We start from the raw sequence: 27629 nt of genomic DNA, 5'->3' as shown, positions 1-27629 counted from the left end.
AAGAACTGTGAGGTGAAGATGTGAATGAGAGTATTTTCTTAAAAACTTTTTATTGTAGGCCGGGTGCTATGGCTCATGCCTGTAATCCCAGCACTTTGGGAGGCCGAGGCAGGCGAATCACGAGGTCAGGAGATCGAGATCATCCTGGCTAACATGGTGAAACCCTGTCTCTACTAAAAGTACAAAAAACTAGCCAGGCCTCGTGGCTGGAGCCTGTAGTCCCAGCTACTTGGGAGGCTGAGACAGGAGAATGGCATGAACCTGGGAGGCGGAGCTTGTGGTGAGCAGAGATCGTGCCACTGCACTCCAGCCTGGGCCACAGAGTGAGACTCTGTCTCAAAACAAACAAACAAACAAACAAACAAACAAACCCTTTTTATTGTTGTATAACATGCAAAATACACAAAACCCAAGTGCAAGTGCACAGTTGATGAATTTTATCAAATTGAAGCCACCCACCTTCCAGATCAGGAAATGGAATAGTGCCAGCACTGCAGGGGTCCCTCGTGTGTGCTCATCCCATTATTAGCTCCCTGCCCTCCCTCCAAGGTCATCTGATTAATTTTGCCTTCTTAAAAGCTTTTATGTCTGTTTTTGTTGTTGTCGTTCAACATTAGATGTGTGAGATACCCACATTGTTGCATGTCATTTGAGGTTTGATCATTTCAGTTGCCACATAGTACTCCATGTGTGAATACGCCACAGTTGTTTTTTTATTGATTCTACTTTTGATGGACATTTGGAAGGCTTTCAGTTTTGAGCTATTCTGAATTGAGCTTCTTGAATATTATTGCATGTGTCTTTTGGTGAACCTATGTCTGCATTTCTGTTGGCTTATATACAGAGTTGCAAAATTGCTGGTTTATAGAGTATGTATATATTCAGCATTGCTAGGTACTCTCAGATGATTTCTTAAGTAACTACACCGATGTACATGTGAAAGTTCTGATTGTTTCCCATCCTCACCTACACTTGCTATCTTCTGACTTTTTCATTGAGCCGTCCATTATGTATATAGTGGTGTTGCATTATGGTTCAAATTTACATTTACCTGATGACTAGTCAAGTCCAGCCCCTTTTCATATGTTTACTGGCCTTTGGATATCCTCTTTGTGAAGTGCTTGTTCGATTCTTTTGCCCATTTCAAAGAGAAAAAACAACAACTTTGGGTTTCGGTTGTCTTTTATATATCCTGGACATTGATCTCTTACAGTCGAGATATGAGCCCTTTGTTGGAAATACGTGTTCCACTTTGTGAATTGCCTTTTTCACTCTCTGAATGGTGACTTTTGAGGCACAGAGGTTCTTAATCTAATATTTCCCAATTTGTCAGCTTTTTCCTTTATATTTGGTATATTTTCAACCTATTTAAGAAGCCCTTGTCTGCTACAAGGTCATGAAAATGTTTTTCTATGTTCCCTTTTTGATGCCTCATTATTTTACCTTTTATATATAGATCTGTAATCCATCTGAAATTCATTTTTATGTGTGGTATAATGTAGAGATTAAGATTCATGATCCTTTTGTAGTACATAAGCATGATGACTGGGTGTTCACACGCATGTGTGAGATGTACCAGCCTTGAACCTTGTTACGACATTGGCACATTACCCATCTGCCCTGAATTTGGAAAAAAAAAATTCTTTTTTTTCCACTTGGACATCCAGTTGACCCAGTACCATTCATTTAAAGATCATCTTCTCTCATTGCACTGTAGTTACAAATCAGGGGATACTGTAGATTGAATGTTTATATCCCCCTAAAATTTATATGTTGGAATCCTAAGCCTTAATATTATAGTATTGGGAGAGGGGTCTTTCAGAGGTGATTATGTCCTGAGGGTGGAGCACTCATGAATGGGATTAGTGCCCTTATAAAAGACACAAGAGAGCTCTCTTTCTCTGCTCTGCATCATGGGAGAACACATTGAGAAGTTAGCCATCTGCAAACCAGGAAATTGGCTCTCACCAGACAAGGGATCTGTGGCACCTTGATCTTGAACTTCCCAACTTCCAGAATGGTGAGAAATATATTTCTGTTTTTTAAACTACCAGTCTGTGGTAGTCTGTTAAAGCAGCCCAAACTGACTAAGACAGGAGACCTTATATGTGTGGCTCTATATAGATTCTAGTGAGTATTTTCGAATATTAGGTGGAACCTTTCTGTCTTACTCACTATACTCCATCTGCATTTCCTGGCAGTGGCCCCTGTGCTGTAAATATTCAATAAATATCAGTTGGTTGGTGGACAGGTCTGAACTTGCCTTTAGGCAAGAGTTTTAAAATATCTGGGCTCCCACTCCAAGAAAAGATACTCAGATTTTGTGTTAGAGAAGACTCGACTTGCCTAGTTAATTACATTTCTTCTCTAGGCCCAAATATGTTTCTGGACCTGTTCTTTTGGCTAAGGTCCTTGGGGAAGGTTGGTTGACCTCAGACTGTCCAGTTGGCGGTACTGTATCTATTTAACCATCCAGCCAGTCATACAATAAATATCTTTTATGGGCCTACTAGGTGGCAGGCATAAAGTAGAACCAAAATAATAGGATTATTTCTGGAGTTTCTATTTTTAATTTTATAACATTTGTTGTTTCTTTCTTTACAAGTTAAACACTCAGTGCAAGGAGGGTAATTTTGAGAATATTCCTCCATATCGGAGGTAGCTTTATTGTTCTATTATAGTTATTTAAAATTTTTGTGTGTGACAGCCTGGATAAATAGGCAACAGGCCTAAGAATTAGAACTTTTATGTTGCTATCAGACTATTTTAAAACAAAACCCTACAAAGTAAAAGAGATGAAAATAAATGTGAAGTGCAGTATTTCACACAGTGAATTCAGCAAGAAGTTAAGTACTTTTCTCATTTTCAAAATTTAGTGCCAGACCAAAGACCAAGTTTAGAAAAGTAGAGGAATGCATTTTCAGGAGGTTGGTGTGGACTCTGGATGTGCCAGTCAGTGCCAGTACACCAGATCGCATTGTGAGTGGGCCACGTGCCACATACCATGTGTCACATGCCTCATACTGCTCTTCTTTTTTTTTTTGAAATGGAGTCTCGCTTTGTCACCCAGGCTGGAGTGCAGTGGCGTGATCTTGGCTCACTGCAAGCTCTGCCTGCTGAGTTCATGCCATTCTCCTGCCTCAGTCTCCTGAGTAGCTGGGACTACAGGCGCCTACCACCACGACCGGCTAAGGTTTTGTATTTTTAGTAGAGACAAGGTTTCACTGTGTTAGCCAGGATGGTCTCGATCTCCTGACCTCGTGATCTGCCCACCTCGGCCTCCTAAAGTGCTGGAATTACAGGTGTGAGCCACCGTGCCTGGCCAAGTGCTGCTCTTCTTGGTAACTGCCCCCTGGGGAACAGAAGAGCCCTAGAGGCTTCTCCCATGGTGCCATCTTGCTTGTTGACACCAGGGCCTGGGGTTATGTCCCAGGGTCTCTTTGTTCCTCCTTTCCTCTGGGGATGGATGTGAACAAAGAAGGGCAAGGGACAAGCAGATCCCCAAACTGGGGCCAGCTCCAGGAGGTAGCTGTTGGAAAATGGGGCTGCCTCCACCAGCACTTATTGTCCACCACTGCCCATGCCCGGTGGCTGCAGTTTGAGCTGCTCTGAAGCCTTTTGAGGCCACTGGGAGAGGCAGCCTCGTAGCTTCCCCTCCTTAGGAGGAGGAAGCAGATTGCTAAGGGAACAGGGCGGCTGGTGCTTAATGTTACTTCTATGATGGGACTGTGATTCTCTTTCCTATTTAGTTAATGTCATGTCCATTTTCCTTTTCAGCTTGTCACAGGTGAATATTTTATATATTTAGTGAAACCTCACCAACCTTGAAGTCATGAATTTTGTAACTCCAGTCATTTGGAACTGAGTGAAGGAACCTAAAGGAAAGCAGAAAGAGGTCAGGCGCAGTGGCTCACGTCTGTAATCCTTGCACTTTGGGAGGCGGAGGCAGGCGAATCACTTGAGGTCAGAAGTTCAAAAACAGCCTGGCCAACGTGGTGAAACCTCATCTCTACTAAAAATACAAACATTAGGCCGGGCACAGTGGCTCACGCCTGTAATCCCAGCGCTTTGGGAGGCTGAGGTGGGCGAATCACTTGAGGTCTGGAGTTTGAGACCAGCCTGGCCAACATGGCAAACCCCGTCTCTACTAAAAATACAAAAAAATTAGCTGGGCATGATGGCGGGCACCTGTCATCCCAGCTACTCAGGAGGCTGAGGCAGGAGAATTGCTTGAACCTGGGAGACAGAGGTTGCAGTGAGCTGAGATCGCACCACTGCGCTCCAGCCTGGGTGACAGAGCAAGACTCTGTCTCAAAAAAAAAAAAAAAAAAAAAGGAAAAAAGAAAGCAGAAAGCGTAGCTTTGAGACTCTAAAGAGATATGATATTCTCGGGTGTGCTGGGGTATGTTCTTGATTTATCACAGAGGTCCTTGGGCTTCCACGTAGAGCTTCGGTGCTCTTACTTTAGTCACATTTCTAACAAGTTTGGTTTTCTGCTTTTTTAGTTCACTAGATTTAGAAGCAGCAAACTAGGCTGCTAGGTATACATCCTGGGAGAACATCTAGAAGTGACAGCTGACAGCCTGACAGTAAGGGAGGGGACAGAGCATCTATAAAAAGCTTGGAAGACCATAGCCATCTTATACTCTGTATAAGGCAAAGAGAGCTCTGAGCCTGTTGCAGCCTGGAGCGTGTCCCGAGAGGCAGTGTGGCAGGACGCCTGGCCATAGGAGTGACCTGAGCCATTCAGACCCCAAAGGCAGGCACACGAGGAATCCCTTTAGAGAGATTTGAAGAAAAAGAGTTGAAATAATTTACCTATATAGAACCCTTGTTTTCCTTGGGATACTAAACACATAAAATAACTCCCCCTTTCTCTCCATGTCTCCCTTCTCCCCTTTCTCTTTCTCCCCTTCTCTCCTCCCCTCTTTTTCTCCTTCTCTCCTTCCCTCTTTCTCCCCTTCTCTCCTCCCCTCTTTCTCTCCTTCTCTCCTTCCCTCTTTCTCCCCTTCTCTCCTCCCCTCTTTCTCTCCTTCTCTCCTTCCCTCTTTCTCCCCTTCTCTCCTCCCCTCTTTCTCTCCTTCTCTCCTTCCCTCTTTCTCCCCTTCTCTCCTCCCCTCTTTCTCTCCTTCTCTCCTTCCTGCTTCCTCTCCCCCTTGCTTTCCTCCCACCCTTTCTGCAGTCCCTCCCCTCCTGACTCTCTTCTTCCCCACTCCTCCCCCACCTTGCTTTCTCTCTTTTGGTTTTAACTTCCCCTTTTACTTTCCTCTCCCCTACTCCTTCTCCCTAACACAATACAGCATCCCATTTTTTTTTCTTTCTTTTTTCGTCTTTGAGGTTCACATATATGCAGTGAGTTGCTGGTGAAAGTTTAACAACTGGCTCTTATGAGAGAAAAAAATCCCTTGATTCACAGCAGCCCAGGTTCCTTGGTGTAAGTCTCGCCATGGTTGATTTCAGGTGACCTTTGTGAGGTCCCTGGGGAGGAGCAGGGACAAGTACTTCCTCCATACAGATGCAGGAGATGGAAGTAACCTTAAGAGCATAAGAATAGGAAAATGTCATCAAATAATTAGAAAGTCATGTTTTGAGTATTTACAACTTTATTATATAATTACTCTTCTTACACAATTATATAATTTAATTAAAAATGTTAGTAACATATTTAACTCAATATATCAAAAATATTATCATTTTAACATATGATCGATATAAAATTATTATTATTTGAGACAGAGTCTCACTCTGTAGCCCAAGCTGGAGTACAGTGGTGCAATCTTGGCTCACTGCAACATCTGCCTCCCGGGCTCAAGTGATTCTCCTGCTTCAGCCTCCCAAGTAGCTGGGACTATCGGTGCATGCCACCATGCCCAGCTAATTTTTTGTATTTTAGTAGAAATGGGGTTTCACCATGTTGCCCAGGGTGGTCTTGAACTCCTGAGGTCAGGCGATCCACCCGTCATGGCCTCCCAAAGTGCTGGGATTACAGGTGTGAGCCACTGTGCCCAGCCTCAATGTAAAATTATCAATAAGATATTTTACACTCCTTAAAAATATATAACCTTCCATTATAGTTAGAGGTGATTCTATGACAAATTTTGACCAGGGAAATGAATTCACTGCATGGAGTGTCTGAATAATAATTTAATGGTAATTGATTCAGTTGTCATGGGAAACTTGTCCTTTTCCTTACTTCTTGAAATGTAAGTAGAAGAGAAAAAAAAAATTAAAAATAGAAACAATAAAATAAGAACTTACGTATGACGTCTTTGAACTGTTGAACAAATGCCAATATCCAACTGTGTTGGACTTCTCTGTATATAGCAGAAAAAAATCATATTTCGTCTCCAGACTGCTGTTAAAAGGTTGTTGTTGTTGTTACATGCAGCTAAACCCAATGGTTGAATAAAAGAGAAGGTGTCATAAGCAGAGACCTGTATAAGGTAGAGGCACAGGACAAGTGAATTGTGAATGAAGAAAATTCTAGGCTGATGAAATCGAATATGAAAAGGCCCAAGCGGGAAGGAGATGAAAGTAGAATGAACCAAGATTTACTAATTACCAATATCATGTAACAAACTGCCCCACATCTTAGTGGCTTAAGAAATGACTATCATTTATTTTGCTTACAAATCCGATTTGTGCATCATTTGTTGGGGGTGACTCATCTCTGTCTCATGGGGAATTAATTGATGTGGCAAACTTAGGACCTGAGTATGTATTTTTAACATGAGTCACTCCTGCATGCAGGAAACTGTTAGGGCCGTGGGCCATTGTGTCAGCTCTTCAGCATGCAGGCTTTTCCATGTGCTGTTTCGGTTTCCTTGCTGTATGGGGACTGGGCTCTGGAGTAAACATCTCGATACAATCAGGAAGAAGTTGTATTGCTTTTAATGACTTTTTCTTGGAGGTCATATAATATCGCTTCTTTTCTAGTCATGGTTCTAACAAGGTTTCAAGGAAAAGGAACATAGATTTTACATTCTGATGGGAGGAAAGTCAAGTGAGATCACCTTGTGAGGAAGGGAAGTGGAATGAGAAATATTGTTGAAGCCAGTTTTGGAAAATACAATCTGCCACACAAGAAAGAATAAGAAAATATGGGTGATGAGAACTGAATTCAACACATATTCATTACACTTTTGTCATGTCCTAGTTACTTTTTTTTTTTTTTTGAGATGGAGTCTCGCTCTGACGCCCAGGCTGGAGTGCAGTGGCGCGATCTCGCCTCACTGCAAGCTCTGCCTCCCAGGTTCACACTATTCTCCTGCCTCAGCCTCCCAAGTAGCTGGGACTATAGGTGACCACCACCAGGCCTGGCTAATTTTTTTCTTTTTTTGTATTTTTAGTAGAGACGGGGTTTCACCATGTTAGCCAGGATGGTCTCGATTTCCTGACCTCGTGATTCACCGGCCTCGGCCCCCCAAAGTGCTGCGATTACAGACGTGAACCACTGCGCCCAGCTGCTAGTTACCTTTTAAGCACCCATGATGTAGAAGTAGACCAAAGAGACAAAAGTCGCTTCCCTTCCTTGTGGGTTTTACATTCTAGGGAAATGAGAGAGAAGAGTGATAGGCAATGAGGTTAGAAGAAACAGAGCCTTGGAGGTTACAGTATGACTCTTTTTTTTTTTTTTAACGGTAAGGAATTTGAATTTTGTTTCCAAGTATGATAGCTTTTATGCAGGGAAGTGATATGGTCTTATTATTTTTTATGACTATAAAAGTTAACTTTTAGTTAACATTTTTTTCAAAATATATTTAAAAAAATTTAAATCTGTTTTTTAGAGCAGTTCTAGATTCACAGTAAAATCGAGAGGAAGATACCTTTCCTATGTACTCTCTGCCCAGTCCCCCAACACAGCCTCCCGACCAGCTCCCCCAGCGTGACACTCCATAGGAGTGGTACATTTGTCACAATCGATGAACCTACGTTGACACACCATTATCACCCAAAGTGCGTAGTTTACGTGAGGGTCCACTCAAGGTGTTGTACATTCCATGGGTTTGGACAAATGTGTAATGACGTTTATCCACCATGGTATGTTACAGAGGAGTTCCGCTGACCTGAACATTCTCTCATTATTGTGTTTGACAGCTGGCTTATAAAATTCCTGAAAATTTAACAGTGGTCTCTAGTGAGCTGGTACAAGGCAGCTCCATCTAGCACACCATTGCACATACCTAATGTCTTATAGTTGCAGGATTCTCTGTAGTTTTGTATGAGCATAACAACAATCTAAACTCTATTATAAGGAGAATCCCAGAAGCTCACATTTAAAAGAGACCCGAGAGATCTTCTGTCCTGACCTCTCTGCCTGACACACTGACTCCATCTATAGCATGGTAAAAGGATATTTCAGGGACACTGCTGCTCAGATTTCTCACATCTCCACACAGTATCCGTGATTGACGCACACATTTGAAAGTTAAGGGATTTTCTTCAGGCTGCAAACTGGGACTGGAATTTCATCGCTTTCTCTCGTTCCTCTCTAATTTTATTCTCATGCAAACAGCCTGATTTCTGATTTCATAATTTAGCACAAGACATATTTTGTTTAAGTAGGGATGAATTTAAAGATCACAGAACCATGTCATTAAGTAAAATCAACAAATGTTTATCAGTGTTCAGAATCTCTCCCTTTCTTTGCTAAAGAATTTATGCTATGTATTCATCACCTGTCTATAAAGAATTATAGATGGGAACCCTTTGCAGATGGGTAATTCATCATTAGATAGGTTATAGATAATCTCTCTCTCTATTCATTATATGGCATTGACATTTACAACTAATGGTTAAAGTCACTCTAGATGGGAAACATTAGATTCCTTCCCTAGACCAGGGAGACTAGACAGCTTTCTAGAAGATCTCTGTAACCCCCAGCATTGGTGCTTTTATGACAAAGTGAAGCTCTTTTGTAAAGCTGTGGTTTTGTGTGTGTGTGTTAATGCACCAGACCATTCCTGGCCTACTGTGCGAGGCCCTGTGGTGAAGGGAGGGAGGCGGGTAGAAATAGAGAGCGAGGTACAGCTGAGTGCAGACTCCCAGCTCTGAGCATCACTAGGTGTGTGACTTATTCAATTCATCATTTAGATATTGAGAGCTGATGTTAGGCATATTCTTTCTTTCCTTATGAAGCCTTGGTTTATTGTGGGCCTCAGAACAGAAGCTTCTTAGCCTGAAAATGAAGTTCTTTGGAAGTGCCATCTGACACTTCTCCTGATGGGCAGAGTTGCTGAAACCAGAAGCAGGGGGTTTGAGGGGTGCTGTAACTGACGTGGGGAGACTGACTGGAGACAAAGAATGAGGATAGTAACAGGAGATGACACCTCCTCCCCAGGAGGCTGGATGCATCTAGAGGCCTCGCGTGGCTGGATGTGGGTTACAAGATCGCTCTCACAGTCAAGGTGTGAGCAAGGCCTTGGTCTTCCTATCAGCCATGCTGTCTTCTAAGCCGCTCAGTCAACTCCCCATCCACCTCCAAACTGCTGCTTGCCTGGTCTCCCTCTTCATTGATGATGTGATGAGCCACCCAAATAGACATGGAGTTTTTTTGTGTTTTGAAGTAATTTTAATTTACAGATTTGCAAAGCACAGAGTTTTCCCCATGTCCCCTTCGCCCAGCTTCCTCCAATGTTGACATTTTCTTGTGTATTACTCGATACTAAGAAATCAGCAGTGGTACAAGGTAGCTAATGACAATCTTTATTGAGATCTCCCCATTTTTTCCACAAATGCCATATCTCTTCTAGCATGTCTTCCAGGAAACCACATTGCATGAGTGGAGTTCGTTTTCAGCTCCTCTCATTTTCTCCCACACTTGGCACCACCCTTTTTCTTTCCCATCCCTGTGGTGAGTGCCCAGGCCCAGCCTTTCCCACTCATGTGGAGCCTTTGGCACCCTCTCCTGGGCTCCCTTTCCCCAGATTCTCCCATCTTGCTGTATATGTGCTGCTCAGAGAGGCCACCATAAAAATGACTCTTCTCAGGGGGCTCAGATCTCTCCCTGAATGAAATCTGAGCTCCCTACAGCCCTTCTTTGTAACTTTCCAACTTGGTCTTGCACTACTTTCCAATTTCAGCCTTCTTCTTCAGACAGATGGGTCTCTTGGCAGGCAGATGAGTCTCTTTAACTCTGCTTAATACCTGACGATGCCTGGTTCTCCCTGTGTGTTCCTTACATGCTTTATTTATCTTGTTCAGTCTTCAGAATAATGTCGATGCCAGCCAGTACTAGGAATTGAGGCCCGCAGAGGCTTATGGAACTGGCCCGTGGTCACTCAGCCAGGACATGGGAGCCCAAAACTGCAGACCTGAGGCTCTTAGGCATCCCACTCTCTCATCTCAACTTCAGGATAGCCTTGTGAGTTCTGCTCACGCCATTCCCAGGATCCCCCACCCTCAAAACTTCCTCTCTCTCAGTCCGGTCCGTCTTTCAAAGCCCAACTTGAACCCCATCTCCATGAGGTCTTTTGTTTTAGGCTGAAATCAATTTACTTACTCAGTACATCTCCACCCCCACCCCCCCCAGATTTATTAAGGTATTATTGAAAAGTAATAATTATATATACTTGCAGTGTACAGACATGATGCTTTCATAGGTGCATACGTTGTGAAACGATTAAATCAAGCTAATTAACATATCCATCACCTCACATACGTACCATTTTCTAAATTGTGAGAACACTTACTAACTTACATACTTCTTGGTATTTATAAATCAATTACAAAAAATGCTATGGCATCTTGGTGGGTACTTGCCATAGTTGCCTGTGGTATGGTTTCTCATGTGTGTGCATTTTTATCTTCTCAATTCGACTGTAAGCTCCTAGAGGGTGGGAACATTGGCTTATAATATTTGTGTCCTCTGGAAAGCCTGGCAGATATTCAGTGTTCAACAGTGTGTTTTAAATAAGTATAATTTCCTGGAAGATAATTTAATAATAAGTAGTGAAGCCCGGGCGCGGTGGCTCACGCCTGTAATCCCAGCATTTTGGGAGGCCGAGGTGGGCGGATCACAAGGTCAAGAATTCGAGATCAGCCTGGCCAATATGGTAAAATCCCATCTCTACTAAAAATACGAAAAAAGCCTGGCATGGTGGTGCACGCCTGTAATCCCAGCTACTCAGGAGGCTGAGGCAGGAGAATTGCTTAAACCTGGGAGGCAGAGGTTGTGGTGAGCTGAGATTGCGCCACTGCACTCCAGCCTGGGCAAAGAGGGAGACTCTGTCTCAAAAAAAAAAAAAAAAAAAAAAAAAAAAAAATAGTGAAGAGGATGCTCCATTTTTGCTCTCGTATTTGAAACGTATGCTCATTTGGCTTGAACGCTGTTTATGATACCACTATGACATTTCATCCGTGTTGACCAAATGATAAAACCAGAAACAGCAATGACAGTAATAGCTCACATAGTGCTTATTATGTGCTGCGCTCTATTCTATGGCTTGCCCATGTTAACTCCTTCCATCCTCTTAATAAACTTGTGAGGTGGATGCTACTTCTGGTCCCATTGTAGAGATGGAAGCAGGCAGGAAGAAGTCCAGTAACTTGCTGAGAGCTGTGGAGAAGGTGGTGAAGTTGGAAGGGACCCCCTCTGAGCTGGGTTTCTTGGATCTGCTTCGGTGGGATCTCTCAGCAGAGGTCACACATGGACCCAGCACTTGCCTCTTTTTGTGTGTGAAATTACAGTGGTCATTTACTAAGGATGCAGAGCTTTGATATGTTGAATATATTTTGGGGAAAGTGAGTCTGTTAATATTGTGAGTCCTTATAAATATTTAACTCCCTGCTCTTTATGACTAGTTAGTAATCTCCTTTGTAAAATATTACTTCAACAATGAAAAGCACAAATAAAGTTGAACTCTTGAGCATGGGGCTGGTGAGGACATTTCCAAATGCAAGGAAGTTACTTTGACATCTCCCTGGTGGTGCCTTGGTCAGCCCAGGTACAGACGTGGGTAATTACCAGAACTGTTGCTTTGTGTGATTTCCCTGGTCAAAGGCTTAATCATTTGACAGCATCTAACCAAGTGTTACCAGGTAACATAACCCATGGCTCTTGACTGTGCTAGGTATGAGGCTGGTGTTTTCTCAGCAGAACCAGTTAAAATAAAACCTAGATGTCATACCCCAGTCTGGCCTGTTTTGGAAAATGCAGCTTGAACCATAAGCACAATCTACCTGTGGTGTTTTATAACACTGTTTGGTTGGCCAGTCTTCTTCAGCGGGCCCTGAATATCTTACACTTCTCTCTCTGGTAATAGGATCTCTAAACCGGCCACACCTGTCATAATGACTCCACTAAAGGAGAATTCAGAACTCCACTGGGGATACTTAGAATAGTGAGCTGATGTGGTCTTGTGTTATTTTCCCTTTCTTGGGGGTTATCCCTTGATTAATTACCTGTCTTTTGGAGAGAGAGTGTTCTTATAATTGGGGTGAACAGGAGGGCCCTAGTGGGCACCACGGGGTGAGGGAGTGTGGGGCATTGCAGTAGAACTCAGGCAGCACTTGGAGCCAGCCCTACTGGCTATCTGGGCAGGCCAGCCCTGGAGGGATTCCTGTCTTCTCAACGGGAGTGCCCATGGCTTCTATGAGTTACCAAACTGGAAATTGCTTCTAACAATCGAGTTGGAGGCAGGGTGCCCGTGGTACAATCTGTGTCTGGCTTCCTTGGCAACTACCTCTTGTCTCGTTTCCTGCTTCCAGTCAATGCCTTTAGGATTAGGCTGAACTTTTCCCTTCATTGTATGTTTCAGCGTCAAAGAGAGGGCAAAGAAGGAACATCTTGTTGCTATCTAATTTGAAATACCAGATTAGTTTAGGGTTCAATAAAGGTGAGACTGTCCTTAGCTTATTTGAAGGAATTGCTGTTCGTCTAATTCATGATCTGCATCTTTCTACTGCTATTTTGGTGGATTTGTGGATTGGTGTCCCTGGGCCAGAAGAATTTTGTTATCATCCTCAAGTAGTCCACATTCAAACAAATCCCTTTTGGATCACAGAAGTGAGATTTTTTCCTTTAAGCTGTTATAATGAGTGAGGCCCAGGTAAGGGCCGTATCTTGCCGTTGCTGCAGGTGTCTGGGTTTTGCAGAGGGCCTGAAGGAGTGGCTTCAAACAGGACAGTCCTGTTCATCATGTGGGAGACCCTGTGGGCAAGGAGATGGGTTTTATATGGGGGAGGACACTCAAGGAAGAGGGAGGAGAGATCACGAGGAAGGACCAGTTATTTAGGGCTGGTCCCACCCGCCAGTGATCTGGCCTCCCACTGTGTGTCTCTCTCTACCTTCTAGCATGCCTGTGTCCTAACTCCACGTCCTGTTTGCTGCCTTTTCCATACCAGAAATCCTGATATCCATGGCTCAGCCTGGCCCTAGTTCCTGACAGATGTCCTGCTATGTAGCTCTGTGGCAGATGTTGTGGATACTGGATGGCTCTCTGGGCACAATTCAGCCAGTCTGTTCTCAGTGGAAGCAGCACAGAGCTTCTCTGCACCACGTGACCATTTGAAAACAGGGGTGCACTTGACAATTCTGAAAAAGCTAAGATAGACCGTGTCTTTACCTGTTGTTTCTGTGAAAGGACCTGGGGAGAAGAGGGAAAAAATGAAGTGATAGTTTCAGAGCCATATATGGACCTTATTTAGTGGAGTGAGTGTTAGGGCCAGGTTTATATTGGGAAGGGAACTATCTTGGTAGATAAAAAGGGAAAATTCTTGCTGGTGTGACCAAAAGGCTGGAACCTGTCTGTTGACAGCAGAGAAGGCAAGCGAAGGGTCATGTGTAGCACGTCCTCAGGCCTGGCTTTGGGGCCTGTGGAGCTTCCATGCAGATCCGGTGGTCACAGATAGCTTCACTATTCCTTTTGCTCTCTCAGTCCCTCTCTGTCTGTCTCTCCCTGGTAGGGTCCAACATACACATATCTGTGGGTGCAAATACATGAGCAGCTCGGAGTCAGTGGTCTTTCCCTCATTGTTGTTCCCAAAGTCCCACAATCTTGTGTCCTTCTTGGAGACCTGTTTGATTCAGCATCCTGTGAGGCCTGGGGTTCAACTCCTGACAACTGTCAGGGAGGTAGGCAGTGGGGAGTGGGGCATGGGCCGCTTTCTCTGGGCCAGTCCGGACTGCAGCAGAGCCCCAGCAACCCTCCCAACAAGAGGCCAGGGCAGACTCATCTTCTGAGGCCCTGTCTTTAGATGAGGAAGATAGGCTTCCCTGTGGCATGTGTATTTCCCCTCATCACTGTGTGGTTAGCCCCGGTGGGGATATAAATATTGTCCAGCTGTTCACTGGTTAATGTTTTACCTTGCATGAGAATGTGCTGTTTCCAGGCAGCTGTGTGTCATAGTTACAGTCTCCTAGAGGGCTTGTGCGTGTGTCTCCTGGAGCCGTGGCTGGCCCTCACCCCCCCATGCAGCCTCCATGAGGCCTTTTGTGCAGAGCCTTGCCCTTGTGTGTGCCCTCCTACTCCATCTGCATCTTGTCGTCAGTTGCTGGTGCCACCTCAGTAGGGTTTACTGTGACCTTTCTTGGGCCCATCTGGGAGCAGTGGTAGTAGGTCTGGATCTAGGGGTCCCACGGGTCTTTCCCACAACCTAGCCTGTGTCAGAGGCTGGAGGAAACCCTGAGTGCAGGCAGAGGAGCCTGTCACAGAGGCCCCTGGGGACAGTGGACGCTGGCTCTGTGGGCCGACTAAGGAGCAAGACCAGCTAGAGCATGTCAGGGGATGGTGGGTGTGATTGGAGAGGAGGGCGGTCACAGCAGGTGAGATTGTGTTCCTCTCCTAATATGCAGGGCAGCCTTTGAATTTCATTTCTTCAGTTCAGGTAAAGTCAATACAATTGATTTCTAGACCTGTAGACCTACACGAAGTATCTCAACCAAAGAGATGTTTATCTCTAACCTAAGCATAGCTCCAACTATTTTATTTCTCCCTTTGTTTTTTGGAATCATTAAAGATAAAATTACTCCCAGTCATCACAATTGTCACGATGACAGAAAATACTGCATCAGAAATAGTAACGAGGGTCTTTATACTATTGTTTATTTCATTACTCGGAATGAAAATGACAATCTAAGATGAAGAGATGGACTTAGTTTGTCTCAAATAGGGAAACATCTAGGTATAGATTTTCAGATCTCACAGGGGACTAATTTTTTCATCTGCAGAGGAGGAAATAGGATCTGTGTAGCTCTTGGGTGACTGGCTCAATACACAGATGCTGGAGGTGAAGGGAGCTCTCTAGGGAAAGTTCGGCGGCTGCACTTATTTGTTTTCTATACTCTCCCTGTCACTATGAATAAGGGAAGTGTTTTTAGAAGCTCTGTTCTACTTCCTAAAATACCTTATAATGCATTTCCTTTTGGGAGGAAGGGAGGCCTGTGGTGTCTGCCTGTCCTGAGATTAGAACCAACCTGGGAAGGCACTGGGGAGACCCAGGGAGGAAGGAGACTGTGGTCGCCAAGGATAGTGGCTCATACCTGTAGTTCCGGCACTTTGGGAGGCCAAGATGGGGGTGCTGCTTGAGCCCAGGAGTTCAATACCAGCTGGGACAACATAGCAAGACCCTGTCTCTACACAAAATAAAAATTTGCCAGGTGTGGTGGTGCTAGCTACTCAGGAGGCTGAGGCAGGAGGATTGCTTGAGCTCAGGGGTTCAAGGCTGCAATGAGCTATAATTGCACCACTGCACTCCAGCCTGGGCAACAGAGTGAGACACTAACAGAAAGAAAGGAAAAGAGAGAAAGAGAGAGAGAGAACGAGAGAAAGAAAGGACGGAGGGAGGGAGGGTCATCCATGAAGCCTTTATCTATAACAGACAGCCCGGGTGTAGAGAGTCCAGATAAGTGTCTAGATTTTTCCATGTTGGCCTATGTTTTTAAATGGAAATGAACTCTGCAGACTTGCCCTTCATCAGAATCTGAATCCCCAAACACCTGTCTCTCATTAAATCTCTGCCATTGGTTTATGGGCTGTTAAAAAAAATTGGATAATATTCGTGATGGCTGTCTTACACGGGTGACATAAATAACATTATTTCCAAATACAGCTGTGACAAAACTGAACAATAATATCCATGCATAGAATTAGTGAGAAAGATAGGGGTTTGAGTCCCAACTCTGCCACGTTACTGACTGTGTGATCTTAGGGAAGTTACTTAGACTCTCTGTTTTTTGGTTTCCTCATTTGTAAGGTGTATGTTGGGGGAACAGGTAACAGAAGGGATGTTGTAAGAATTAACTGAGGCCGGGCGCGGTGGCTCAAGCCTGTAATCCCAGCACTTTGGGAGGCCGAGGCGGGCGGATCACGAGGTCAGGAGATCGAGACCATCCTGGCTAACACGGTGAAACCCCGTCTCTACTAAAAAATACAAAAAACTAGCCGGGCGAGGTGGCGGGTGCCTGTAGTCCCAGCTACTGGGAGGCTGAGGCAGGAGAATGGCGGTAACCCCGGGAGGCGGAGCTTGCAGTGAGCTGAGATCCGGCCACTGCACTCCAGCCCGGGCGACAGAGCGAGACTCCGTCTCAAAAAAAAAAAAAAAAAAAAAAAAAAAAAAAAAAAAAAAAAGAATTAACTGAGATGGGCCGGGCATGGTGGCTCCGGCCCGTAATTCCAGCACTTTGAGAGGCCAAGGGGGATAGATCACCTGAGGTCAGGAGTTTGCGACCAGCCTGGCCAACATGATGAGACCCTGTCTCTACTAAAACCACAAAAATTAGCTGGGAGTGGTGGCATGTGCCTGTAATCCCAGCTACTCAGGAAGCTGAGGCATGAGAATCACTCAAAGCTGGGATGTGGAGGTTGCAGTGGGCCAAGATTGTGCCACTGCACTTCAGCCTGGGTGACAGAGTGAGACTCCATTTCAAAAAACAAACAAACAACCAAAAAAGAATTAACTGAGATGATCCATGCGATAAAGCATTTAGCATAGTGTCTGGTAGATAGGGTGCACTCAGTGGATGTTTGCTATTATTGTATTTGAGACAGAATAGTATGGATTGGTACAAGAGTTGACTTCAGCTTTAGCTGTGTGACTGTGGGCAAATAACCCCCTGAGTCTCAGCTACTTCATCTGTAAGATGGGGATATTAGTTGCATCTGCATGAAAGAGTGGCTATGAGAGCCATACATGGCAGGGCTTGGGGAAAGTAGCTTAATGAAATATAAGCACTATAAGATTTAATACTTCTGTGTTTCATCCAGCATTGTATAAGGAACTCTGCACACGTGGGTACATCTCATGAGCTCCTCAGTTTGCCTCCTGTTGTTTTCTCTGATGTCCATGTTGTCACAGCTGTTCTTGGAAGAGTTGTTTTAGGCGTGTGTCTTGAGGTCCTTCCTGTGATCACCATAGTGGGCGACACAGGAGAGGCAGTCTGTGAAGCTCTCTAAGAGCATGGCTGGGGTGGGGGCGAGTGAAGTGTGAAAGCCTCAGATTGTGTGACTTTGAAGGGAGCCTGGTGCTGAGTCATTTGTAGAGATGATTTTTTATTGCTGACTGATGAGCCTGGACTACATCAGCAGGTCTAAGAGGGGCAAAATAAGAGACGATTTGGTGCAAATCTGCGTAGTTACTGGAAAAATTAGTGTCCACATTCTTCTTATAGTGCATCCAAAATAAGGACAGAATGTCAAAGTGTAGGCTTATTTGGGTGAGAGAAAGGTAGAGAAACTACAGCTCTTCCCTTAGATCAGATTTAAATTGAGTAGTTACTGATGTCTTTTTTTAAATGTGAAATTTAGTGGCGCTACCTTTCAAAGTGTGGTATTTATGCCCCCTTTAGTCTGTCTATCCATAGTGGCTGGGGGCTTCAGGTTAGGCTGGCATTCTACGAGGTGTTCTTGGTAAGGATTTCCTGGCATGGAGTCTCACTATGTCGCCAGGCTGGAGTGCAGTGGTGAGCTCTCATCTCACTGCAACCTCTGCCTCTTGGGTTCAAGATTCTCTTGCCTCAGCCTTCCGAGTAGCTGGGATTACAGGCACACACCACCATGCCCAACTAATCTTTCTCTAGAGGTTATTATTATTCAAGGGTGTTTTTCAGGAAGTTGGTGGACAGTGGTGGGCATTTCTGCTCTGGGATTCAGGTTGTCCTTAGAGGAGAAATTCTAATAATCTGGTAGAACATTAAAAAAAGTTCTTGAATATTTAACTGTTGGCTATCAATGTTCTTTTCTGCTGCCCTGTCTCTTTGCTTACTTTATTTCTTGTTCCCCAAGCAATCCACTTCTCAAATTGGCTGCTTGCACGTAATGTTTTAAAAAAAATTTTTTTTTTGCTGATACCTTAATTAGGAAAAATGTCAGCTCTGCGCCTAGTCTTCTTGTTTCTAAACATAGTAAGATGCCTTTGTCCTTCGCCTTAGTTGTACCTTGCAGCAGAGCTAAGCTGTTAGGTTTGCTTTGAGTGTGTGTGAGTCATCTTTTTGACAAACACGCATACTTTTTGTGTATATGTGTTAAGATCTTTCATTAAATGTGACTTGATTTATTTATGATTTTGAGCTAGGACAGGTTTTCTTTTTCATTGCTTCTCAAATTTGCCTTGAAATAGAATTACTTACTGCAGTAAATGATTTGCAGTATGTTTATCCCCTTCCTCTTCGTCCGTAGCAGCTGCTACTTGAAGTGGGAAATAGGATTAAGTGGTGGAATAAGAATTAGTTTTTTTGGATATGCCAAATTTCTAATAGACTATATAGCTAACTAACTTGTGTGTAAAGGATGTTTAAAAACCATAAAACTTAATCTTATTGTTTGACTAAATTCAGCCATTTTCATGAAATTGGTATGCATTTATAGATTTTCAGGTTTTGGTCAGCAGCAGAACAGCTTTAGACTGTGTAGTGGTCAAGGGCATGTACTCTGTATCCAGACTTGCCAGGTTTGAATTTGACCTCCCTATTTCCAAGCTATGTACCTTGAGGGAAATTATTCAGCCTCTCTGTTTTAACTGCCTCAGGCTGCTATAACGAAATACCATAGCCTGTGTAGCTTGAACAATATAGATGCGTTTCTCAGTTCTGGAGGCTGGGAATTCCGAGGTCAGGACCAGTAGATTGGGTGTTTGGTGAGGACCTACTTCCTGGTTTGCAAATGGCGGTCATCCTGCTGTATCCTCACATGGAGAGATAGAGATCATCCATTCATGAGGCTTCCACTCTCATGGCCTAACAACCTCCCAAAGGTCTCACGTCCTAATATCATCACTGTGGGGGTTAGGGCTTCACCATGTGAATTTTGGGGAACACAGTCAGTCAGTCCATGGTAGCACTCTCTATTTACTTGACTGTAAAATGGGGATAATAAAGATGTGGACCTACCTTATAAGGTTGTTGTGAAGATTAAATGAGATAATACATGTGAGATGCACAGTACTACTTACTGTCACCAAGTAAGTACACTAGCCAGCCATGCTTTGCTTAGTGATGGGGATATGTTCTGAGAAATACAACCTTCGGTGACTTTGTTGATTTGTGAACATCATAGAGTGAACTACACACACCTAGATGGTACAGCCTACTGCACACCTAGGTTCTGTGGTACAGCCTATGACTCCTAGGCTACAAACCTGTGCAGCATGTGACCATCCTGAATACTGTAGGCAGTTGTAACACAATGGAAGCATTTGTATATCTAAACACGTCTACACACAGAAAAGGTGCAGGAAAAATATGGTATTATAATCTTATGGGACCACTGTTGTATATGTGGTCCACTGTTAGTGGAAGCATTATTATGCTGGAAATCCATAAATATCCACTTGATACAAATAGTGCAAAGATTCTGTTGTTTTTTAATTCTATCTTTCATGATTACTATAGCAAATTAGACTTTTCATATTTGAAGAGGATTTGTGTGTGTGTGTGTGTGTGTGTGTGAGTTATCTTGGACTATTAGCAAGCAATTCTGGCTGATGTTAGTCATAAACTTTACTTGAATTTTCTTTAGTACAGTCAGCCCTGAAATTATAAAGAGGAAATGAGTTGGTGAAAATGGGTGTGTAAATTCAACTTTATTGTTCCACCTGTACAAAAAGGAAATAGAATAAAAAATAAACATATTTTGTGTTAGGACTTCAGGGAAATTCAGCGTTCAGAAAAATGCTTCCAAATGTCATAGTACAGAGAGAGTTATTATGAACCTGGTTAACATCTGACTGCGGGTTCTACCAAGTCACCAAACTGGGACATTTCTTTTTCTTTTTTTTTTTTTTTTGAGACAGTCTCACTCTGTCACCCAGGCTGGAGCGCAATGGCACGATCTCGGCTCACCGCAACCTCCGCCCTCCGAGTTTAAGTGGTTCTCCTGTCTCAGCCTCCCAAGTAGCTGGGATTATAGGCGACTGCCACTGCACCTGGCTAATTTTTTGTACTTTTAGTAGAGACAGGGTTTCACCATCTTGGCCAGGCTGGTCTTGAACTCCTGACCTTGTGATCCATGCACCTCAGCCTCCTAAAGTGTTGGGATTATAGGCGTGAGCCACCGTGCCCGGCCCAAACTGGGACATTTCTTAAGATGAGCAAGTGAAACAAAAGTTTCAGTGGTTTATGTAGAATCTCGTGTTGATGTATATTTATATGCATGTTTTTTTAAACATCTGAGAGAAACAGCAGAGACTTGCTATCGTGTAACGCTTACTTTCCGACTGTTCACATTTTTCCCAAGTTTTAAGGAGTTCCTGTTGATGACAGGTCAGTGATTCTTTTGGTTTTTGAAGAAGGATTAGTTGTGACAACCCTGTGAGCTAATCGGGCAAGTTGAATGTTATTTTATTCTCTGTCATAGATTCAGAAGTTAATATATGGGTTCTTTAGCAACTAATTTGCAGGTGTAGTCACACATCCAAGTGCGCATGGAGAACAAGTATCCCAGGTAGGATGTGATGTGAACACAGGACGGACTCAGTCTGTGACCAATCATGTCTTTGTGCCAAGGCACAAATGGAGTATGGAGGGGCCGTCTCCATCATTGCCACCTCTTCTTGCTCCTAGGCAAGCCTCACTTCCCTTGGAAGAGGGTATCCAGCCACCTCCTGGTAGATAGTATCTGACAGGACAGTCACATGCTGCACTGGTGTGTGGCCAAGGAGCAATAGGCCATACCCTACAGCCTAGGCATGGAGTAGGCTGTACCGTCTAGATTGTGTAAGTTCACTCTATGATGTTTGCACAATGACAGAATCACCTATGGATGCATTTCTCAGAACATATCCCTTTTGTCCCTTCCCTCATCCCATCCTCTTCATGGCCATATGGTGTGTTTTGTCATTACTGTACCTATATCTTGGAGACAGCAGTTTTAAAGCATATTTTGGACTTCTCTCTTCCAAAAATGTGGACAAGTAGCCTCTGTTTTGCCCTCAGTGGCTCCTTACTCCCAGTCTGTCTAGTTTTTCCCCTTGATTGAAAGGCTTCTTGAGAGCAGCCACCACACGATTTTGTTTACTCTTGTGTCCCGGAGTGTAAGACAGCGCCTTGCACAGGGCTGGTGCCCAAAACGATTTGTGAATTAGTTGGTGAATGAATGAAATTATCTATTTGAACAAACCAAAGCTGGGCACACTTGGGTAGCTGCATAGCCTGACTGAGATATGCTTGATCATGAGGTTATGGCTTTATTCATCCATTGGCAGTGGGATTGACTAATTCTCCCTTCATACCCTCATGTCCATGGTTGGGCAACCAGGACCTTCTCACCTAAACATACCATCTGTTGCCTCCTGGCTATCACATTTAGTTACAGGTCTTTCCCCCTTTTAATTCCTGGCCATTATTAACTGTACTCTATTTCTGATGTAGTAGCATTCTCACTTCCTGCTTTTCAGTTTGGCTGGGTTGCATGGGTCCATTATTCACTCAACTCCTTTCTGTATCAATTTCCTCATCTATAATATGTCAACAATGGTATTGCCTCTCTTACAGAGTAGTTGTGAGGATGAAGGGGTTAAGTGCAGGTGAAACACTTAGAAAAGTGTGTAGCAGTGGTCAGCCTGACACCGACTGTGTCTCATGAAAGTCACACAGACCTGCAAGGCCCCTGTCATCTGCCCTTTGTTCTTTGCCCTTGCCAACTACCTCACCAGTTTCCTGACTGCTCATCTTGCCACGGGGACCACCCTCACATTAACCACAGGAGTTTCCAGCAACAGTCCACTACCATATTCCTAGCACTTAGCATAGATTCTGACAGATAATGTGTTTGATTGGAAGATGCTGTGTTTCTGCCTACCCTTGCTGCTGGGTGCAGGGCTCAGGGCTCCACAGAGTGAAGGCTACCTCTGCATAATAGCTCTGTGGCCTCCCTGTCTGTATTAGGAAGCTGATGATCATTTATCATTCCAGCAAGCAGTGACAAATCAGCTCTGTGTATTGGTGAGGATAGGCGAGGCTATGTTACACTCAGGAGTGACCCAAAATTTCAGTGGCTTAAACTAAGCAAGTCATATTCTTACTCTTGCTGTGTAGCTTATATTGGCTGATGTGGGGTTCTATTCTCACCATAACTCAGGGACCTAGGCTGCTGAGGCTCTGTGTGGACATGTGTGACCATGACTAGCAAGGCAGGCAAGGGTCAGGCATGGCACCTGTCGGCTCCTAAAGCTTCTACCAGGAAGTGCACACATCATTTCATGTCAGAGTTCCTTGGCCAAAGCAAGTCCCTTAGTCACACCCAACTTCAGAGGGGCAGCAAAACCCAGCCCTACCCTCTCTCTGGAAGGAGGCCACCGGAATATTCGTGCCTGGTCTTCGGTGTCTCCCGTGACCAAGGATGGATTTGCAATAAATGGAGTGGGGCCCCACTGTTCTCGGGTCTTCTGAAAAGAAATGCCCCTTGCCATATCTCCACCCTCAGTTCAGATAATTAATTGTTTTATTTAATCAGGGAGAAAAGACATTAATTCCAGGAAGCTTAGCAGACAGGCTTTTCCTCTTGGTATGGTCTTCAAAAACCCTCAGGAGCAATTTTCCCATCCATTTTGAAGGGATATAATTCCACTGTTGGTCTGAAGAGCAAATGCCCCGCGTAATTTAGAGCTGGGCCTCAGAGGCGAGTGTGTTACCAGACAGTCCCCTCAGCGAACTCAGTGATTCCACTGGTCTTTTGCTGAGCCCCGCTGTGTGTTTGGACTTTATGTGACCTTCAATACTGACTGATCCATAGGCTTGTCATTGTATAGCTGAGCTCCACATCCTGTCTACTTGATTTTGACAATTTGAAGCTGGAAGCATGAAAAGCTTTGGGGAGCAGCGCCTCTGTGCACTGTGTCAGGACCTGAGCTTCCGGGGGTCCAGGGTGGTTGATAAACATCATGATGGCTCAGAGAGGGAGAAGCCAACTGACAATGTTTGCTAGAGGCCAAGATGGGGTCAGGGCCTGAGGTGGGGGATGACCTGAAGCTGGGGACGGCCTGGGCCAGTAGGTGGCCGACTCAAAGACCGAGCACTGAGAGCCTGGAGAGGAAAGGGGGAGAATGTTCAGGAAATGGATACCAGGCCGGGGTGGCTGCTAAGCATGAGGCAAAGCTGGAGAAGTTTCTGTGGTCCAACCAGGAGGACCTTGTGGGCCAAGCCAAGGAGTCAGAATTTTCAGCTCAGTGAGGAGGCATGGAAGCAGCGGTGTGTGGGGTGGTCAGGTTTGACTTTTCTTTTAAATTATGCCTGGCTTAGTCTTTTTTTTTTTTTTTTTTTTTTTTTGAGACGGAGATTCACTCTTGTTGCCCAGGCTGGAGTGCAATGGTGCAATCTTAGTTCACTGCAACCTCCGCTTCCTGGGTTCAAGCGATTCTCCTGCCTCAGCCTCCTGGGTAGCTGGGGTTACAGGCACCTGTCACCATGTCCAGCAAATTTTTGTATTTTTAGTAGAGACAAGGTTTCACCATGTTGGCCAGGCTGGTCTCAAACTCCTGACCTCAGGTGATCCGCCCACCTTGGCTTTTGTATGTGTGTGTGTGTGTGTGTGTGTGTGTGTGTGTGTGTGTGTGTGTTTGCATGCTTTTAACTGGTTTGCTGGTTTGATGGTGAAATAATGTATTTTCATGAATCTTCTTTTGGTAATAGCTTAATTAAATGATCAGACAAATGTTTGTACAACACATTCTAAAATCATACATTTTGTTCAGAAGAGGTCGGAGGTGAATTGGAATTTTAAAAAGACCTCTGTGCTCAGGGCATGCCTTCCTGATGGGCGGGTCCTGCGGAAGATTGATTGGTGTGGGAACGGAAGAACAAGAATTATCTTCTTTTTTGTTGTTGTTGTTTTTTTTTGAGACAGAGTCTCACTCTGTCGCCCAGGCTGGAGTGCAGTGGAGCGATCTCGGCTCACTGCAAGCTCCGCCTCCTGGATTCACGCCATTCTCCTGCCTCAGCCTCCTGAGTAGCTGGGACTATAGGCGCCCACCACCTCCCCGGCTAATTTTTTGTGTTTTTAGTAGAGACGGGGTTTCACCGTGTTAGCCAGGATGGTCTCGATCTCCTGACCTCATGATCCGCCCTGCTCAGCCCCGCAAAGTGCTGGGATTACAGGCGTGAGCCACTGCACCCGGCCAGGAATTGCCTTCTTATGGGATGTTTTTTCTTACAGGATTTTTAATTTTTTAAATTATTTATTTATTTATTTATTTTAGACAGAGTCTCGCTCTGTTGCCCAGGCTGGAGTGCAATGGCGCAATCTTGGCTCACTGCAACCTCTGCCTCCCGAGTTCAAGCGATTCTCCTGCCTTAGCCTCCTGAGTAGCTGGGATCACAGGCACACACCACCATGCCTGGCTAACTTTTGTATTTTTAGTAGCAACCGGTTTTGTCATGTTGGTCAGGCTGGTCTCAAACTCCCGACCTCAGGTGATCCGCCTGCCTCGGCATCCCAAAGTGCTGGGATTACAAGCGTGAGCCACCGTGCCTGGCCCTTATAGGATGTTTTAATTAACCTTTGTTCACTCACTAAATTCCTCCTTCTTGTAAGTTCTTTTTTCTGGACAGCACTGAGATCAATCCTTGAGTGTCTGTGTACTCCCTTCTCCCCAAAAGCACCAGGTGAACAGTGATGCATTTAAACTATTTGATAGCACTCTCCACCCCTCACACCGCATTTCTTAGTCTATTTCTGTTGACACAGCGCCACCCCAGACAGGGATCATAATGCAATAGAGCAGATGTTAGTGTTCCTGCATGACTTGCTGTACATTCTAGTCCCATTTCTCAGGGCCACTGTTACTGGATTTGAGTGAGACTCTAGCCTCTTGATTGGATAAGGAAGACACCTGGCTGTCTTTGATTGCATTTGGAAAACATTCTGCTTTTTTTGAGGAAGACTGAGACGTATTCTAGTCTCGTCTTCAATATAGTATTAAGTCATCTTTTATGTTGGAGGCTTTCTGTTGCTTTTGCTTTTCTTTCAGTAGGGAACATTTCTGACTTTACATTCTAGGATTGCTCCCATTTGAAACCTTTGAAACCTTTCTTCAGACTGATATAGAATGCTTTCTTATCAAGCACATCTCTGGATAAAACTGTGCTTTCCTTGGCATCAACAGCCACAGTTTGGAATCTTGACCCTGAGTAGTTCTAACTGAGTCCAGCAGCTTCTACTACCTTTCTGTTCTTTTAAATGAGTCACATAAATCTGTCCCTCAACCCCCCAACACAGAACCCCTCCAGGCATCTACAGGAAGGTGAAAGCCAATGGTCACCCTTCAGCAAGGCTTTCTTAGGTGTGTAGCCTGTCCTTGATTCCAACTTGTAGGTTAAAGGCAGGAAAAGGATGGTTTTGGTCAAATTCTCCCTTGATGCCTGACCCAGGGCAAACTATGTCACCTTTCTTATCCTTCTACGTGCTATCTTTTGAGGTTCTTAGTCTCATGGCTTAAAATGCTGTCTATATACTGGTGAATCACAAATGCATATCTCTAGCCTGGACCCGTTTATGAAGCTTCATTCTTATATCTCCAACTGCCTCTTCAGTGTCTCCACCTGGATGCTTAGTAGGAAGCTCAGCCTTAGTTTGCCCAAAACCCAGCTCCTGATCTTCAACCCTCTTTTTCTCCACGGCTCTTCCTCCCCACTTTATGCATGTCAAGAATGGCGACTTCATCCTAACAGTTGCTCAAAGTCATCCTAGATCTCTTTATTTTGCCTTCTTTTTTTTTTTTTTTTTTTTTTGGGATGGAGTCTCTCTCTGTCGCCAGGCTGGAGTTTAGTTGCATGATCTCGGTTCACTGTAACCTCCGCCTCCCAGGTTCAAGCGATTCTCCTGCCTCAGCCTCCCGAGTAGCTGGGACTACAGATGTGCGCCAGCACGCCCAGCTAATTTTTGTATTTTTAGTAGAGATGGGATTTCACAATGTTGGCCACGATGGTCTTGATCTCTTGAGCTCATGATCCACCCTCCTCGGCCTCCCAAAGTGCTGGGATTATAGCCGTGAGCCACCACACCCACCATATTTTTCATTCTATAGTCAATTTGTCAGCAAATCCCATTGGCTCTACCTTCAAAATAGACCCAGAGTCTGGCCTCCTCTACTTTGGTCCATACCACCAAGTTCTCTTGCTGGCATTACTTTTGCAGCCGTTACCTGCCCTCCCTTCTTCTTCTCTTGCGCCCTATCCTCAACCCAGATGCCAGAGTGATCCTGTTAATGTAAGTCAAATGCTGTACAGTAGTTATGTCTTTACATTGGTCTATACCACCTGTGTGATCTGATTCCCCCACCCTACCCATACGGTTGCCTCTCTGATCCCCCACTTTTTTGCCCTTCACTCTCTCTGCTCCTCAATTGGCCTCCTTGGTCCTCACATGTTTTCTCCTCTGGGCTCTGCAGCTTACTGTTCCCTCTGTCTGGAATGTTCTACATGGTTCCCTCCCTCACCTCTTTCAGGACTTTATGGTACATCAGACTCCCAGTGAACCTTCCAGGATGAACTGTTGTTGAACTGGCAGCAGCCTCCACACTTCCTGGCTCCTTTTCCTACTTTGCTTTTCCCATTAGTACTTATCTCCTACTAACATTATTTTGCACATCTAAAAGCCAGGAGTGCAAAGATTCTGTCAATTTTGTTTCCTGCTCTATTCCCAGCATCTGGAACAATGCCTGGCATATAGCAGGCATTCAATAAGTATCTGTGGAGTGAATTTATCCACCAGATGTTTATTTATTGACTGTGTGCAAAGAACAGTTCTCGAACCTGGGAGAGACACAAGTACATCAGATGTCGGTATGTCTCTCAGAGCGTCTGCAACAGTGTGACGGGGCAAAGACCATAACACCTGCTCTTAGAATCTTCATTTAAGCGTCATGGATCCTTGATTGAATTTGGAAAACATTCTGCTCTCCTTGTGGAAGATTGGGGAAATGTTCTAGTCTCATCTGCAATATAGTATCAAGTCATCTTTTATGTTGGAGGCAATATAGTACCTGTATATGTAACTGCTTGGTGGTGGGTGTTTGCTATTCTTTAGCATCTCAGAGAGTATAGGGGAAATCTGTGTGTTTGAGTACTTATGCACATTGAATGTGGTTATTGACATGAAATTCAAAGGTGAGACTTTATGGGAGGGAGACCTTACCCTGCTGACTATTCATGAGGGAAATGGTTTCAGGCACCGGAGTGGTCTTTGAACTGGGATTTGAGG

General features: G+C 44.4%; 1 protein-coding gene and 1 non-coding gene across 2 annotated transcripts in view; both read left to right on the top strand.

The window, feature by feature from the left end:
• PPP1R14C (protein phosphatase 1 regulatory inhibitor subunit 14C) overlaps positions 1-27629 on the top strand; it is a 107552-nt gene that overhangs the window by 21066 nt on the left and 58857 nt on the right. The window lies entirely within an intron of this gene.
• Positions 1518-1621, top strand: LOC115897195. The gene has a single exon (XR_004057124.1). It is a non-coding gene; the product is annotated as a small nucleolar RNA U13 (small nucleolar RNA).

The sequence above is a fragment of the Rhinopithecus roxellana genome, chromosome 4, assembly GCF_007565055.1.
Source record: "Rhinopithecus roxellana isolate Shanxi Qingling chromosome 4, ASM756505v1, whole genome shotgun sequence".
In the NCBI taxonomy this organism is placed as follows: domain Eukaryota; kingdom Metazoa; phylum Chordata; class Mammalia; order Primates; family Cercopithecidae; genus Rhinopithecus; species Rhinopithecus roxellana.
This window is presented reverse-complemented; position numbering and strand designations above follow the sequence as displayed.